The 18180-nt window shown below is 50.5% G+C and overlaps 1 protein-coding gene across 2 annotated transcripts in view; it reads right to left on the bottom strand.

The window, feature by feature from the left end:
• Window positions 1–18180, bottom strand: part of TLCD4 (TLC domain containing 4) — a 128346-nt gene that overhangs the window by 46248 nt on the left and 63918 nt on the right. The window lies entirely within an intron of this gene.

Below are 18180 nucleotides of genomic sequence, written 5' to 3'. Positions count from 1 at the left end.
GCATTGTGGGAGATATCATATGCTCACTCCAACCTGCATAATCGCAAATACCTTCTGGTCTAAGAAGGCATATTTCTGTTTTGCATAAGCAGAGAAATGACTGTCTAAGTATAATAAAATAAATCTTTGGGATTCTTACCATCACGTAAGCAGAGAAATTAGACTTCAAACATTTCTGTACACTATACATCATATTGTTACCATGGTCACAAGGAAGTATACTTTGAGTCATTTCCAGTTTCTAGAAAATCATTGCAAGCTGTAGGTCATTTTAATAACATTAAAAATGACTTGTGTGGGCCTGAAATTTTAAAAAAATATTTAGTGATACTTCTATTTTACCAAAGAAAAATATAATACTTCTAACAACTATACATTTCAAGTATTTTAGTAAGACTGACGCAACAGTGCTTACTCCACTGCGTCACAGGCCCACGTTCTGCAGATGTGCACATGCTTCAAACTTCCCAATTGTTATCAGTTGCCATAGAGATAAGAGTGATCACTCATGCATATAAAAGTATCTCCGGCATCCCTTCAGAATAAATTTACCATTGTAGTAAAACTAGCTGTAAAGCTTTGAAAGGTTACAATAAAGTTTACTTCCTCCCTTGTGCAGTTTCATAAACCATTGAGAAAGAAAGGAGAATTCCAAGCATCTTTTACCCCAGGCAGTGTACTGTTGCCATGGTTTCCAGCAGGATTCCATAAACAAAAATGATAATAGCTGCAGACTTAATGGCCTCGATTCATAAAAAGCAGTGCGATAAAAAAAAAATCTTGTCGGGAAAATACCGCACTCTGTATTTTCCCGGCCTGTGTGCTACTTCATAAAGATTTCCCCAGCTGCCGTTGAAGGTCGGTAAATTACCGCAGCCCATTAAGCGGTAGAGTAGAGCAGTGTGGCGATATTGCTCTTTTGCCCTGCACAGACGACTCGCACAGACTTTCCCTGCCTGCACAGATGTGGACGAGTAGTTACAGGCAGCACCCAACCATCTAGATGCGACGTGCTTTTGGTCGTTGTCCCTCTGTCTCCAGGAACAACAAGCAGAAACTCCAAGAGAAGAGACCCAGCACCGTCTTCAAGTGTATTATAAGGACAAAAAGGGCAAGTCTGTGCAACGTTTCGAGAGGAGACTCCTCTCTTTCTCAAGAGAGGGCTTGTCAGCTTGAGAAAGAGAGGAGTCTTCTCTCGAAACGTTGCACAGACTTGCCCTTTTTGTCCTTTTGATGCTTTAAATAATAAAAGAGCTTATAATACACTTGAAGACAGTGCTGGGTGTTACGACTCATGTATTTCCTACTCCTGCCTGCTGGCGGCAGTATATACCTGGTCTATCCTGAACTCTATGCAGTTCTGCCTTCCTCCAGTGGGTGGCCGTGTGCTACTTATGCAAAAGACTTGCAGTTCAATGTCTGGCCTGCAGATGCCTCTAATGGGACAATTACCACCAACTGCTTCCTGTTACATGGATTATATAAGTCTGCCTCTTCCTTTGTTACAGGTCTGAGTCTCTAGTCACCTATGTTCCTGACACCAGGTTTTGTCACTGCTTCCCGGGTTATTTGTATATATATATTGTGTGCTGTGCATATGTTGTATGATATTTGCATTCACGCTTGTATGTATGCTTGCATTATTGCATTTGCAATAAAACATTTTTGCACCTTAATTCCTGGTTCATGTCTGTATACTGCAAACTGTGGTCAAACCCTGTTTCTCCGTTCAGGCCCCTGACACTGGGTCTCTTCTCTTGGAGTTTCTGCCTGCACAGATGACTCGCACAGATTACTCAGACTTTCCCTGCCTGCACAGATGGCTCACACAGACTTTCCCTGCACAGATGACTCGCACAGACTTTCCCTGCACAGATGACTCACACAGACTTTGGCTCCCTGCACTTTGCATTGTTAACGCCTCACCAGAGGTGTCAGTAACTATAGTAAGGCTTACCGCTTGTTGAAGGCTTTATGAATTGACATTTGCTGACAATTTACTGACATGTGTTGGAGGTAACTACAGCCAAGTCGGTAATTTATCTCCCTGGTAGGTAATGTCAGCTTTTCATGCGGTAACAGCCTTTATGAATTGACACATTGCTAAGTGGTCGGGAAAGTCTGCTGTTTTCAGCATTACCGCATGTGGTAATGCTTTATGAATCGAGGCCAAAGAGTACCTAAGGTGAAATGTGACATGAGGAGATAGGCATGTGTATGTATATAGACCAAAGCATACAAATAACTAGTCTGTGTTCCTTTTCTGCCTGAAAACGTAAAACTTTCACATATTCAAGTGACAGTTTCTCGCCGATCGGGACCTAGTCGGACTATAGGGTAACCCTCCCTGATAAGGAATTACAGCCATAAAACTCTTTCCTGGAAGAGAACAACTTCTGAATGCAGGAAAAAAGATGAAAAGAATAAATCGTTCATATATCACTGCACTGCGGGTTTATGTGAGTGTTCAGAATGTGATAGAGGTGGTATGGTGTTTTAAAGGGGCAGATGCCCCCATTAGGGCTGCTAGATTTTGTGCTTCATGTTGCTGATTACAAATGTTTTACTAAAGGTTTAACTACTTTTTTTAAATAGCACTGTGGATATATATTGTTTATTAATTGCCATTGGAGTATATAAGGGATACTTCTATCCATTCAGCTGCTGATAGCCTAGCGCAGGTGTCATTTACATTTATATTACATTACAACTGTATTCGTCGTATGAAACAATACGAGATTAAACTTACTTTTTTTAACGTTCAATAAGAAAATTAAACTCTGGGATTCTAAAAGAAAGTAATTTTATGGAGGAAGAGAAGGAGGATAGATACAATTGTTTATGTCATCAGTTTATTTTCACCTTGGGTTTCCTTTAACGTGTACCTGATACGTAAAAAAAAAGAAAATATATACATACCTGGGGCTTCCCCCATCCCCATTCAGGCTTGTTGGTCCCTCACCGTCCTCCCAGGTCGCCTGGTTCCTCCTCTAGGCAGCCAGGTAATTCAGCCAATCAGGGCTATCCCATCGTGCAGGCACAGAACGCTCCCAGCGATAAGAGCATGAGAGGGTACACAAGTGTTTCCGAGCCGCACATGTGCAGTTCCCCCGACTGGCTGAGTTATGGGACCACCTAGCAAAAGAACCGGGCGGCCTGGGAGGACAACGAGGGACCGATGAGCCTGAATGGGGCTGGAGGAAGTCCCAGGTATGTATATATTTTTTCTTTTTTTTTTTTTTTTTTTTTTTACATCTCAGGTTTACTTTAAGATAAAAGAGATTATTAAGCAATATTTAAATATTTCATAGCATATGAAATGCCTTGCAGTGGAAGAGTTGTATGTGATATAGATTTTGTACCACAGTGCAGCTATGCTTTATGTTCTGTGGCAGCAGTCATCTTGTGTGAGCCGACATGCTGGCAGCGCTGTGCTTCAGCCTAGTGACGTAATCTGACTTTGCTGTATTCCTACAAACCAAAATAGTGCCACTGCTATTTATGGACAGTGCAAGGCAATGGTTTCATCATATGTACATTGCTGTCATTCAGAGAGCATGCACTCATTTCCTGCCTATAATTAAGCCGTATAACCAACTCCTTACCATAATCAAGTGCCATTAAACAGTGCAACATTATCAGCTAGGCGAAATGTATTTACATTTGTATGACAGTTCCCTTTTCCAGTATAATATAAAGTAACAGTATGCCTATGCAATCTATTAGCTGGCTCAGCAGACAAGGTAATAAAACCTGATCCATTCTGTGCATAACAGTAGTCGTAAAAGCATTTTTTGGAGCTCAACAGGATACGGAGGGATAGCACCTCTGACAAACCAGCTTATGCTGGGAATACACAATAAGATTTTTCAGCAGATTTACTGTCCGTTCGATTGTCCAATCATTTTTCTGATCGACTTCCATTCACTTCTGTGAAAAATCTATAGAAAAACGATCGAAAATCAGATCCAACATGTTGGAAATTATCTATCGAACCATCTATCTGCCAGAAAATCTCTGGTGTATTCCCAGCATTACACAGGGACAGCACCTCTGACTGAGACCAGCTTACACAGGGACAGCACCTCTGACTGAGACCAGTTTACACAGGGACAGCACCTCTGACTGAGACCATCTTACACAGGGACAGCACCTCTAACTGAGACCAGCTTACACAGGGACAGCACCTCTAACTGAGACCAGCTTACACAGGGACAGCACCTCTACCTGAGACCAGCTTACACAGGGACAGCGCCTCTGACTGAGACCAGCTTACACAGGGACAGCACCTCTACCTGAGACCAGCTTACACAGGGACAGCACCTCTGACTGAGACCAGCTTACACAGGGACAACACCTATACCTGAGACCAGCTTACACAGGGACAGCACCTCTACCTGAGACCAGCTTACACAGGGACAGCACCTCTGACTGAGACCAGATTACACAGGGACAGCACCTCTGACTGAGACCAGCTTACACAGGGACAGCACCTCTGACTGAGACCAGCTTACACAGGGACAGCACCTTTACCTGAGACCAGCTTACACAGGGACAGCACCTCTGATTGAGACCAGCTTACACAGGGACAGCACCTCTGATTGAGACCAGCTTACACAGGGACAGAACCTCTGCCTGAGACTAGCTTACACAGGGACAGCACCTCTGATTAAGACTAGCTTACACAGGGACAGCACCTCTACCTGAGACCAGCTTACACAGGGACAGCACCTCTGACTGAGACCAGGTTACTCAGGGACAGCACCTCTGCCTGAGACCAGCTTACACAGGGACAGCACCTCTGACTGAGACCAGCTTACACAGGGACAGCACCTTTACCTGAGACCAGCTTACACAGGGACAGCACCTCTACCTGAGACCAGCTTACACAGGGACAGCACCTCTGATTGAGACCAGCTTACACAGGGACAGCACCTCTACCTGAGACCAGCTTACACAGGGACAGCACCTCTACCTGAGACCAGCTTACACAGGGACAGCACCTCTGACTGAGACCAGCTTACATAGGAACAGCACCTCTACCTGAGACCAGCTTACACAGGGACAGCACCTCTACCTGAGACCAGCTTATACAGGGACAGCACCTCTACCTGAGACCAGCTTACACAGGGACAGCACCTCTGACTGAGACCAGCTTACACAGGGACAGCACCTCTACCTGAGACTAGCTTACACAGGGACAGCACCTCTACCTGAGACCAGCTTACACAGGGACAGCACCTCTGACTGAGACCAGCTTACATAGGAACAGCACCTCTACCTGAGACCAGCTTACACAGGGACAGCACCTCTACCTGAGACCAGCTTACACAGGGACAGCACCTCTACCTGAGACCAGCTTACACAGGGACAGCACCTCTGACTGAGACCAGCTTACACAGGGACAGCACCTCTGACTGAGACCAGCTTACACAGGGACAGCACCTCTGACTGAGACCAGCTTACACAAGGATAGAACATCTGCATGAAGCCAGCTTACACAGGTACAGCACCTCTGCCTGAGACCAGCTTACACAGGTACAGCACCTCTGCCTGAGACCAGCTTACATAGGTACAGCACCTCTGATTGAGACCAGCTTACACAGGGACAGCACCTCTACCTGAGACCAGCTTATACAGGGACAGCACCTCTGACTGAGACCAGTTTACACAGGGACAGCACCTCTGCCTGAGACCAGCTTACACAGGGACAGCACCTCTGCCTGAGACCAGCTTACACAGGGACAGCACCTCTACCTGAGACCAGCTTACACAGGGACAGCACCTCTACCTGAGACCAGCTTACACAGGGACAGCACCTCTGACTGAGACCAGCTTACACAGGGAAAGCACCTCTGCCTGAGACCAGCTTACACAGGGATAGCACCTCTGACTGTGACCAGCTTACAGAGGGACAGCTCCTCTGCCTAATTTACACAGGGATAGCACCTCTAACTGAGTCTAGCTTACACAGGGATAGTGCCTCTGACTGAGACCAGCTTACACAGGGACAGCACCTCTGACTGAGACCAGCTTACACAAGGATAGCACATCTGCATGAGGCCAGCTTACACAGGGACAGCACCTCTGCCTGAGACCAGCTTACACAGGGACAGCACCTCTGATTGAGACCAGCTTACACAGGGACAGCACCTCTACCTGAGACCAGCTTACACAGGGACAGCACCTCTGACTGAGACCAGATCACACAGGTACAGCACCTCTGCCTGAGACCAGCTTACACAGGGACAGCACCTCTACCTGAGACCAGCTTACACAGGGACAGCACCTCTACCTGAGACCAGCTTACACAGGGACAGCACCTCTGACTGAGACCAGCTTACACAGGGAAAGCACCTCTGCCTGAGACCAGCTTACACAGGGATAGCACCTCTGACTGTGACCAGCTTACAGAGGGACAACTCTTCTGCCTAATTTACACAGGGATAGCACCTCTAACTGAGTCTAGCTTACACAGGGATAGTGCCTCTGACTGAGACCAGCTTACACAGGGACAGCACCTCTGACTGAGACCAGCTTACACAAGGATAGCACATCTGCATGAGGCCAGCTTACACAGGGACAGCACCTCTGCCTGAGACCAGCTTACACAGGGACAGCACCTCTGATTGAGACCAGCTTACACAGGGACAGCACCTCTACCTGAGACCAGCTTACACAGGGACAGCACCTCTGACTGAGACCAGCTTACACAGGGACAGCACCTCTACCTGAGACGAGAGACAGGGCGGCACAGACAGACATGGAAGCCCCGGGAGGAGAGACTGTGCAGACAATGCGACCAGGAGGTCTTGGAGGATGAGGCCCACTTCCTGCTACACTGCAGCAAATATGCACCTGTGACTCTCCGCCCACATCCAGGATTTTACCTCCACAGATGAGGAGAGGAAACTCTACATCCTACTGGGGGAGGAGGAAACAACCATGCAAATAGCTGCCCGATATGTCACAGCCTGCCACCAACTGAGAGGAACATGATACCACATGGACTGTATTCCCCCCCAATACACCCCTATGGACTGTATATCCCAGTCCCCCATGCTGTCCCTTATACCCCAACCCCCTTTATCCTTCCCTTATTCCCACAATTCCCCCCCCCCCCCCATGTTAATGTTTTGTTTTGTTTTGCTTTGGCAATGCTAAATGTATTTGGTCCTGCCAATAAAGCTTTTTTGGATTTGGATTTGGATTTGGCTTACACAGGGAAAGCACCTCTGACTGAGACCAGCTTACACAGGGACAGCACCTCTGCCTGAGACCAGCTTACACAGGGACAGCACCTCTACCTGAGACCAGCTTACACAGGGACAGCACCTCTGACTGAGACCAGCTTACACAGGGACAGCACCTCTGACTGAGACCAGCTTACACAGGGACAGCACCTCTGCCTGAGACCAGCTTACACAGGGACAGCACCTCTACCTGAGACGAGCTTACACAGGATAGCACATCTGCCTGAGACCAGCTTACACAAGGACAGCACCTCTGACTGTGACCAGCTTACACAGGCACAGCAGCTCTACCGGAGACCAGCTTACACAGGCACAGCACCTCTACCGGAGACCAGCTTACACAGGGACAGCACCTCTACCTGAGACCAGCTTACACAGGGACAGCACCTCTACCTGAGACCAGCTTACACAGGGACAGCACCTCTGACTGAGACCAGATTACACAGGGACAGCACCTCTGACTGAGACCAGCTTACACAGGGACAGCACCTCTGCCTGAGACCAGCTTACACAGGGACAGCACCTCTGATTGAGACCAGCTTACACAGGGACAGAACCTCTGCCTGAGACCAGCTTACACAGGGACAGCACCTCTGATTGAGACCAGCTTACACAGGGACAGCACCTCTACCTGAGACCAGCTTACACAGGGACAGCACCTCTGACTGAGACCAGGTTACTCAGGGACAGCACCTCTACCTGAGACCAGCTTACACAGGGACAGCACCTCTGACTGAGACCAGATTACACAGGGACAGCACCTCTGACTGAGACCAGCTTACACAGGGACAGCACCTCTGCCTGAGACCAGCTTACACAGGGACAGCACCTCTGATTGAGACCAGCTTACACAGGGACAGAACCTCTGCCTGAGACCAGCTTACACAGGGACAGCACCTCTGATTGAGACCAGCTTACACAGGGACAGCACCTCTACCTGAGACCAGCTTACACAGGGACAGCACCTCTGACTGAGACCAGGTTACTCAGGGACAGCACCTCTGACTGAGACCAGCTTACACAGGGACAGCACCTCTGCCTGAGACCAGCTTACACAGGGACAGCACCTCTACCTGAGACGAGCTTACACAGGATAGCACATCTGCCTGAGACCAGCTTACACAAGGACAGCACCTCTGACTGTGACCAGCTTACACAGGCACAGCAGCTCTACCGGAGACCAGCTTACACAGGCACAGCACCTCTACCGGAGACCAGCTTACACAGGGACAGCACCTCTACCTGAGACCAGCTTACACAGGGACAGCACCTCTACCTGAGACCAGCTTACACAGGGACAGCACCTCTGACTGAGACCAGATTACACAGGGACAGCACCTCTGACTGAGACCAGCTTACACAGGGACAGCACCTCTGCCTGAGACCAGCTTACACAGGGACAGCACCTCTGATTGAGACCAGCTTACACAGGGACAGAACCTCTGCCTGAGACCAGCTTACACAGGGACAGCACCTCTACCTGAGACGAGCTTACACAGGATAGCACATCTGCCTGAGACCAGCTTACACAAGGACAGCACCTCTGACTGTGACCAGCTTACACAGGCACAGCAGCTCTACCGGAGACCAGCTTACACAGGCACAGCACCTCTACCGGAGACCAGCTTACACAGGGACAGCACCTCTACCTGAGACCAGCTTACACAGGGACAGCACCTCTACCTGAGACCAGCTTACACAGGGACAGCACCTCTGACTGAGACCAGGTTACTCAGGGACAGCACCTCTACCTGAGACCAGCTTACACAGGGACAGCACCTCTGACTGAGACCAGATTACACAGGGACAGCACCTCTGACTGAGACCAGATTACACAGGGACAGCACCTCTGACTGAGACCAGCTTACACAGGGACAGCACCTCTGCCTGAGACCAGCTTACACAGGGACAGCACCTCTGATTGAGACCAGCTTACACAGGGACAGAACCTCTGCCTGAGACCAGCTTACACAGGGACAGCACCTCTGATTGAGACCAGCTTACACAGGGACAGCACCTCTACCTGAGACCAGCTTACACAGGGACAGCACCTCTGACTGAGACCAGGTTACTCAGGGACAGCACCTCTGACTGAGACCAGCTTACACAGGGACAGCACCTCTGCCTGAGACCAGCTTACACAGGGACAGCACCTCTACCTGAGACGAGCTTACACAGGATAGCACATCTGCCTGAGACCAGCTTACACAGGGACAGAACCTCTGCCTGAGACCAGCTTACACAGGGACAGCACCTCTGACTGAGACCAGGTTACTCAGGGACAGCACCTCTACCTGAGACCAGCTTACACAGGGACAGCACCTCTACCTGAGACCAGCTTACACAGGGACAGCACCTCTGACTGAGACCAGATTACACAGGGACAGCACCTCTGACTGAGACCAGCTTACACAGGGACAGCACCTCTGCCTGAGACCAGCTTACACAGGGACAGCACCTCTGATTGAGACCAGCTTACACAGGGACAGAACCTCTGCCTGAGACCAGCTTACACAGGGACAGCACCTCTGATTGAGACCAGCTTACACAGGGACAGCACCTCTACCTGAGACCAGCTTACACAGGGACAGCACCTCTGACTGAGACCAGGTTACTCAGGGACAGCACCTCTGCCTGAGACCAGCTTACACAGGGACAGCACCTCTGACTGAGACCAGCTTACACAGGGACAGCACCTTTACCTGAGACCAGCTTACACAGGGACAGCACCTCTACCTGAGACCAGCTTACACAGGGACAGCACCTCTGATTGAGACCAGCTTACACAGGGACAGCACCTCTACCTGAGACCAGCTTACACAGGGACAGCACCTCTACCTGAGACCAGCTTACACAGGGACAGCACCTCTGACTGAGACCAGCTTACATAGGAACAGCACCTCTACCTGAGACCAGCTTACACAGGGACAGCACCTCTACCTGAGACCAGCTTACACAGGGACAGCACCTCTACCTGAGACCAGCTTACACAGGGACAGCACCTCTGACTGAGACCAGCTTACACAGGGACAGCACCTCTGACTGAGACCAGCTTACACAGGGACAGCACCTCTGACTGAGACCAGCTTACACAAGGATAGAACATCTGCATGAAGCCAGCTTACACAGGTACAGCACCTCTGCCTGAGACCAGCTTACACAGGTACAGCACCTCTGCCTGAGACCAGCTTACATAGGTACAGCACCTCTGATTGAGACCAGCTTACACAGGGACAGCACCTCTACCTGAGACCAGCTTATACAGGGACAGCACCTCTGACTGAGACCAGTTTACACAGGGACAGCACCTCTGCCTGAGACCAGCTTACACAGGGACAGCACCTCTGCCTGAGACCAGCTTACACAGGGACAGCACCTCTACCTGAGACCAGCTTACACAGGGTCAGCACCTCTACCTGAGACCAGCTTACACAGGGACAGCACCTCTGACTGAGACCAGCTTACACAGGGAAAGCACCTCTGCCTGAGACCAGCTTACACAGGGATAGCACCTCTGACTGTGACCAGCTTACAAAGGGACAGCTCCTCTGCCTAATTTACACAGGGATAGCACCTCTAACTGAGTCTAGCTTACACAGGGATAGTGCCTCTGACTGAGACCAGCTTACACAGGGACAGCACCTCTGACTGAGACCAGCTTACACAAGGATAGCACATCTGCATGAGGCCAGCTTACACAGGGACAGCACCTCTGCCTGAGACCAGCTTACACAGGGACAGCACCTCTGATTGAGACCTGAGACCAGCTCACACAGGTACAGCACCTCTGCCTGAGACCAGCTTACACAGGGACAGCACCTCTACCTGAGACCAGCTTACACAGGGACAGCACCTCTACCTGAGACCAGCTTACACAGGGACAGCACCTCTGACTGAGACCAGCTTACACAGGGAAAGCACCTCTGCCTGAGACCAGCTTACACAGGGATAGCACCTCTGACTGTGACCAGCTTACAGAGGGACAACTCCTCTGCCTAATTTACACAGGGATAGCACCTCTAACTGAGTCTAGCTTACACAGGGATAGTGCCTCTGACTGAGACCAGCTTACACAGGGACAGCACCTCTGACTGAGACCAGCTTACACAAGGATAGCACATCTGCATGAGGCCAGCTTACACAGGGACAGCACCTCTGCCTGAGACCAGCTTACACAGGGACAGCACCTCTGATTGAGACCAGCTTACACAGGGACAGCACCTCTACCTGAGACCAGCTTACACAGGGACAGCACCTCTGACTGAGACCAGCTTACACAGGGACAGCACCTCTACCTGAGACGAGAGACAGGGCGGCACAGACAGACATGGAAGCCCCGGGAGGAGAGACTGTGCAGACAATGCGACCAGGAGGTCTTGGAGGATGAGGCCCACTTCCTGCTACACTGCAGCAAATATGCACCTGTGACTCTCCGCCCACATCCAGGATTTTACCTCCACAGATGAGGAGAGGAAACTCTACATCCTACTGGGGGAGGAGGAAACAACCGTGCAAATAGCTGCCCGATATGTCACAGCCTGCCACCAACTGAGAGGAACATGATACCACATGGACTGTATTCCCCCCCAATACCCCCCTATGGACTGTATATCCCAGTCCCCCATGCTGTCCCTTATACCCCAACCCCCTTTATCCTTCCCTTATTCCCACAATTCCCCCCCCCCCCCCATGTTAATGTTTTGTTTTGTTTTGCTTTGGCAATGCTAAATGTATTTGGTCCTGCCAATAAAGCTTTTTTGGATTTGGATTTGGATTTGGCTTACACAGGGAAAGCACCTCTGACTGAGACCAGCTTACACAGGGACAGCACCTCTGCCTGAGACCAGCTTACACAGGGACAGCACCTCTACCTGAGACGAGCTTACACAGGATAGCACATCTGCCTGAGACCAGCTTACACAAGGACAGCACCTCTGACTGTGACCAGCTTACACAGGCACAGCAGCTCTACCGGAGACCAGCTTACACAGGCACAGCACCTCTACCGGAGACCAGCTTACACAGGGACAGCACCTCTACCTGAGACCAGCTTACACAGGGACAGCACCTCTACCTGAGACCAGCTTACACAGGGACAGCACCTCTACCTGAGACCAGCTTACACAGGGACAGCACCTCTACCTGAGACCAGCTTACACAGGGACAGCACCTCTACCTGAGACCAGCTTAAACAGGGACAGCACCTCTACCTGAGACCAGCTTACACAGGGACAGCACCTCTGACTGAGACCAGCTTACACAGGAAAAGCACCTCTGACTGAGATCAGCTTACAAAAGGAAAGCACCTCTGACTGAGACCAGATTACACAGGGACAGCACCTCTAACTGAGACCAGATTACACAGGGACAGCACTTCTGACTGAGACCAGCTTACACAGGGACAGCACCTCTACCTGAGACGAGGTTACACAGGGAAAGCACCTCTACCTGAGACCAGCTTACACAGGGACAGCACCTCTACCTGAGACCAGCTTACACAGGGACAGCACCTCTGACTGAGACCAGCTTACACAGGGACAGCACCTCTGACTGAGACCAGCTTACACAGGGACAGCACCTCTGACTGAGACCAGCTTACACAAGGATAGAACATCTGCATGAGGCCAGCTTACACAGGTACACCTCCTCTGCCTGAGACCAGCTTACACAGGTACAGCACCTCTGCCTGAGACCAGCTTACACAGGGACAGCACCTCTGATTGAGACCAGCTTACACAGGGACAGCACCTCTACCTGAGACCAGCTTACACAGGGACAGCACCTCTGACTGAGACCAGTTTACACAGGGACAGCACCTCTGCCTGAGACCAGCTTACACAGGGACAGCACCCCTGCCTGAGACCAGCTTACACAGGGACAGCACCTCTACATGAGACCAGCTTACACAGGGACAGCACCTCTACCTGAGACCAGCTTACACAGGGACAGCACCTCTGACTGAGACCAGCTTACACAGGGAAAGCACCTCTGCCTGAGACCAGCTTACACAGGGATGGCACCTCTGACTGAGACCAGCTTACACAGGAACAGCGCCTCTGCCTGAGACCAGCTTACACAGGGACAGCACCTCTGACTGAGACCAGCTTACACAGGGACAGCACCTCTGACTGAGACCAGCTTACAGAGGGACAGCTCCTCTGCCTAACTTACACAGGGATAGCACCTCTAACTGAGTCTAGCTTACACAGGGATAGCGCCTCTGACTGAGACCAGCTTACACAGGGACAGCACCTCTGACTGAGACCAGCTTACACAAGGATAGCACATCTGCATGAGGCCAGCTTACACAGGGACAGCACCTCTGCCTGAGACCAGCTTACACAGGGACAGTACCTCTGATTGAGACCAGCTTACACAGGGACAGCACCTCTACCTGAGACCAGCTTACACAGGGACAGCACCTCTGACTGAAACCAGTTTACACAGGGACAGCACCTCTGACTGAGACCAGCTTACACAGGGACAGCACCTCTGCCTGAGACCAGCTTACACAGGGACAGCACCTCTGATTGAGACCAGCTTACACAGGGACAGCACCTCTACCTGAGACCAGCTTACACAGGGACAGCACCTCTGACTGAAACCAGTTTACACAGGGACAGCACCTCTGATTGAGACCAGCTTACACAGGGATAGCACCTCTGCCTGAGACCAGCTTACACAAGGACAGCACCTCTGACTGAGACCAGCTTACACAGGGACAGCACCTCTGACTGAGACCAGCTTACACAGGGACAGCACCTCTGACTGAGACCAGCTTACACAGGGACAGCACCTCTGCCTGAGACCAGCCTACACAGGGACAGCACCTCTGACTGAGACCAGCTTACACAGGGAAAGCACCTCTGACTGAGACCAGCTTACACAGGGATAGCACATCTGCCTGTGACCAGCTTACACAGGGACAGCACCTCTACCTGAGAGGAGCTTACACAGGGAAAGCACCTCTGACTGAGACCAGCTTACACAGGGACAGCACCTCTGCCTAAGACCAACAGGGACAGCACCTCTGCCTAAGACCAACAGGGACAGCACCTCTACCTGAGACGAGCTTACACAGGGAAAGCACCTCTGACTGAGACCAGCTTACACAGGGATAGCACATCTGCCTGTGACCAGCTTACACAGGATAGCACCTCTGCCTGAGACCAGCTTACACAAGGACAGCACCTCTGACTGTGACCAGCTTACACAGGCACAGCAGCTCTACCGGAGACCAGCTTACACAGGCACAGCACCTCTACCGGAGACCAGCTTACACAGGGACAGCACCTCTACCTGAGACCAGCTTACACAGGGACAGCACCTCTACCTGAGACCAGCTTACACAGGGACAGCACCTCTGACTGAGACCAGCTTACAAAAGGACAGCACCTCTGACTGAGACCAGCTTACACAGGGAAAGCACCTCTGACTGAGACCAGCTTACAAAAGGACAGCACCTCTGACTGAGACCAGATTACACAGGGACAGCACCTCTAACTGAGACCAGATTACACAGGGACAGCACGTCTGACTGAGACCAGCTTACACAGGGACAGCACCTCTGACTGAGACCAGCTTACACAGGGACAGCACCTCTCCCTGAGACCAGCTTACACAGGGACAGCACCTCTACCTGAGACCAGCTTACACAGGGACAGCACCTGTAACTGAGACCAGTTTACACAGGGACAGCACCTCTAACTGAGACCAGCTTACACAGGGACAGCACCTCTGCCTGAGACCAGCTTACACAAGGACAGCACCGCTACCTGAGACCAGCTTACACAGGGACAGCACCTCTACCTGAGACCAGCTTACACAGGGACAGCACCGCTACCTGAGACCAGCTTACACAGGGACAGCACCTCTGACTGAGACCAGCTTACAAAAGGACAGCACCTCTGACTGAGACCAGCTTACACAGGGAAAGCACCTCTGACTGAGACCAGCTTACAAAAGGACAGCACCTCTGACTGAGACCAGATTACACAGGGACAGCACCTCTAACTGAGACCAGATTACACAGGGACAGCACTTCTGACTGAGACCAGCTTACACAGGGACAGCACCTCTCCCTGAGACCAGCTTACACAGGGACAGCACCTCTACCTGAGACCAGCTTACACAGGGACAGCACCTCTAACTGAGACCAGTTTACACAGGGACAGCACCTCTAACTGAGACCAGCTTACACAGGGACAGCACCTCTGCCTGACACCAGCTTACACAGGGACAGCACCTCTACCTGAGACCAGCTTACACAGGGACAGCACCTCTACCTGAGACAAGCTTACACAGGGAAAGCACCTCTGACTGAGACCAGCTTACACAGGGACAGCACCTCTACCTGAGACCAGCTTACACAGGAATAGCACATCTGCCTGTGACCAGCTTACACAAGGACAGCACCTCTGACTGTGACCAGCTTACACAGGGACAGCACCTCTGCCTAACTTACACAGGGACAGCACCTCTAACCGAGTCTAGCTTGCACAGGGATAGCGCCTCTGACTGAGACCAGCTTACACAGGGATAGCACATCTACCTGAGACCAGCTTACACAGGCACAGCACCTCTACCGGAGACCAGCTTACACAGGCACAGCACCTCTACCGGAGACCAGCTTACACAGGCACAGCACCTCTACCGGAGACCAGCTTACACAGGGAAAGCACCTCTGACTGAGAACAGCTTACAAAAGGACAGCACCTCTGACTGAGACCAGATTACACAGGGACAGCACCTCTAACTGAGACCAGATTACACAGGGACAGCACTTCTGACTGAGACCAGCTTAGACAGGGACAGCACCTCTGACTGAGACCAGCTTACACAGGGACAGCACATCTACCTGAGACCAGCTTACACAGGGACAGCACCTCTGCCTGAGACCAGCTTACACAAGGACAGCACCTCTGCCTGAGACGAGCTTAAACAGGGAAAGCACCTCTGACTGAGACCAGCTTACACAGGGACAGCACCTCTACCTGAGACCAGCTTACACAGGGACAGCACCTCTACCTGAGACCAGCTTACACAGGGACAGCACCTCTGACTGAGACCAGCTTACACAGGGACAGCACCTCTGACTGAGACCAGCTTACACAGGAATAGCACATCTGCCTGTGACCAGCTTACACAAGGACAGCACCTCTGACTGTGACCAGCTTACACAGGGACAGCACCTCTGCCTAACTTACACAGGGACAGCACCTCTAACCGAGTCTAGCTTACACAGGGATAGCGCCTCTGACTGAGACCAGCTTACACAGGGATAGCACATCTACCTGAGACCAGCTTACACAGGGATAGCGCCTCTGACTGAGACCAGCTTACACAGGGATAGCACATCTACCTGAGACCAGCTTACACAGGGACAGCACCTCTACCTGAGACCAGCTTACACAGGCACAGCACCTCTACCGGAGACCAGCTTACACAGGGACAGCACCTCTGCCTAACTTACACAGGGACAGCACCTCTAACTGAGACCAGCTTACACAGGGATAGCACCTCTGACTGAGACCAGCTTACACAGGGACAGCACCTCTACCTGAGACCAGCTTACACAAGGATAGCACATCTGCATGAGAGCAGCTTACACTGTTCAAACAAAACTCAAGGGAGAATCTAGAGAACACTTCTGCATACATTTGATAAAGATGTCAGTTGAAAAGGGTGCAGAAAATAGCAGGCAGTAGAATATCGGTAAATGTACTGATATCCTACTACTTCAATCACATAGTAAGCTCTCCCTACACTCACACAGCTCACCACCCCCCAGAGGTGATGCCTAAACTTAAAGCTGAATTGTAGATACATTTTTAACAAGCTCCCAGCAGCCGTCCAGTCCCGCAACAGTTCTCCACGAGCCTCCGTTCTCCCGCCGCCAGCTACTTTTGGTTTTGCCGGCAGGCAACTGCGCCTGCGCGGCTCTGGCCACACAAATCCTTTCTTCGTGTTCCAGTTTGCAATACCGATATTGCAGCGGGGAACACAAAGAAAAGATACGCGTGGCAGGGCTGCGCTGGCCTCGACTTACAAGTCAAAAAACGGAGCGGCGGCAGGAGAACGGAGGCTCATGGAGAACCGGCGCGGGACAGGATGGCTGCTGGGGGCTTGCAGAAGCCCTAGGTAAGTGAAACAGTGTGTTTACAATGTATCTACAGTTCCGCTTTACAGAGGAACTGGAGTAAAAATAGCATAATTAATACAAATTATTATTACAATATTTATTTATAGATTATTTAGTCAGTGTTTGCCCATTGTAAACTCTTTCCTCTCGCTGACTAACATTCTACACAGTATCACTGGTGGTGACATCTTTAGTCCTGCCAGGTGATCTGTACCAAATCCTTGTTTCCTGAGAGCTCTATGCACAGAGGGAGATATTGCTTGCATGGCAGTTGGAAAAAGCCATTATTTCCCACAATGCAATGAGGTTCACAGACAACAATCTGTCAAAACCTTGGTCCTGACATCACAGTATGGAAGAGGTTTCTCAACAATGGGCATGATTCACAAAGATTTTTCACCGATTTTCCTCTGTTTTCACCTTATCTATGTTACATGTGTAAGCTCACAAAGAGCAAAACTATAATATAATTGAGGTAAGAAAAGTAATATTGAAATGAAGTTAATCAGGAACAACTTACTTCGAGTGATTATTTGGGTTGCAAAGGTGCTGAAAGTTTATTTTTATCAATTAGGTGATAAATAAGTCATTGATGAGAAGTTTTGTAAATAGAGCCCATTATCAGCCCTACAGACCCAAGCCCCCTTGCCCAATGATCTGTCCTAGAAAAGATAAAGATGGGAAAGGGGGCATCAGATACTGATTGGGATGAAATTCAATCCTGGGTTATTGTTCCTCTTTAACCACTTAAAGCGGATCCGAGATGAAAAACTAACTATAACAAGT

Source organism: Hyperolius riggenbachi, chromosome 6 (assembly GCF_040937935.1).
Source record: "Hyperolius riggenbachi isolate aHypRig1 chromosome 6, aHypRig1.pri, whole genome shotgun sequence".
NCBI lineage: Eukaryota > Metazoa > Chordata > Amphibia > Anura > Hyperoliidae > Hyperolius > Hyperolius riggenbachi.
The sequence above is the reverse complement of the archived record's forward strand: the minus strand, read 5'-3'. Positions and strand labels throughout refer to the sequence as shown.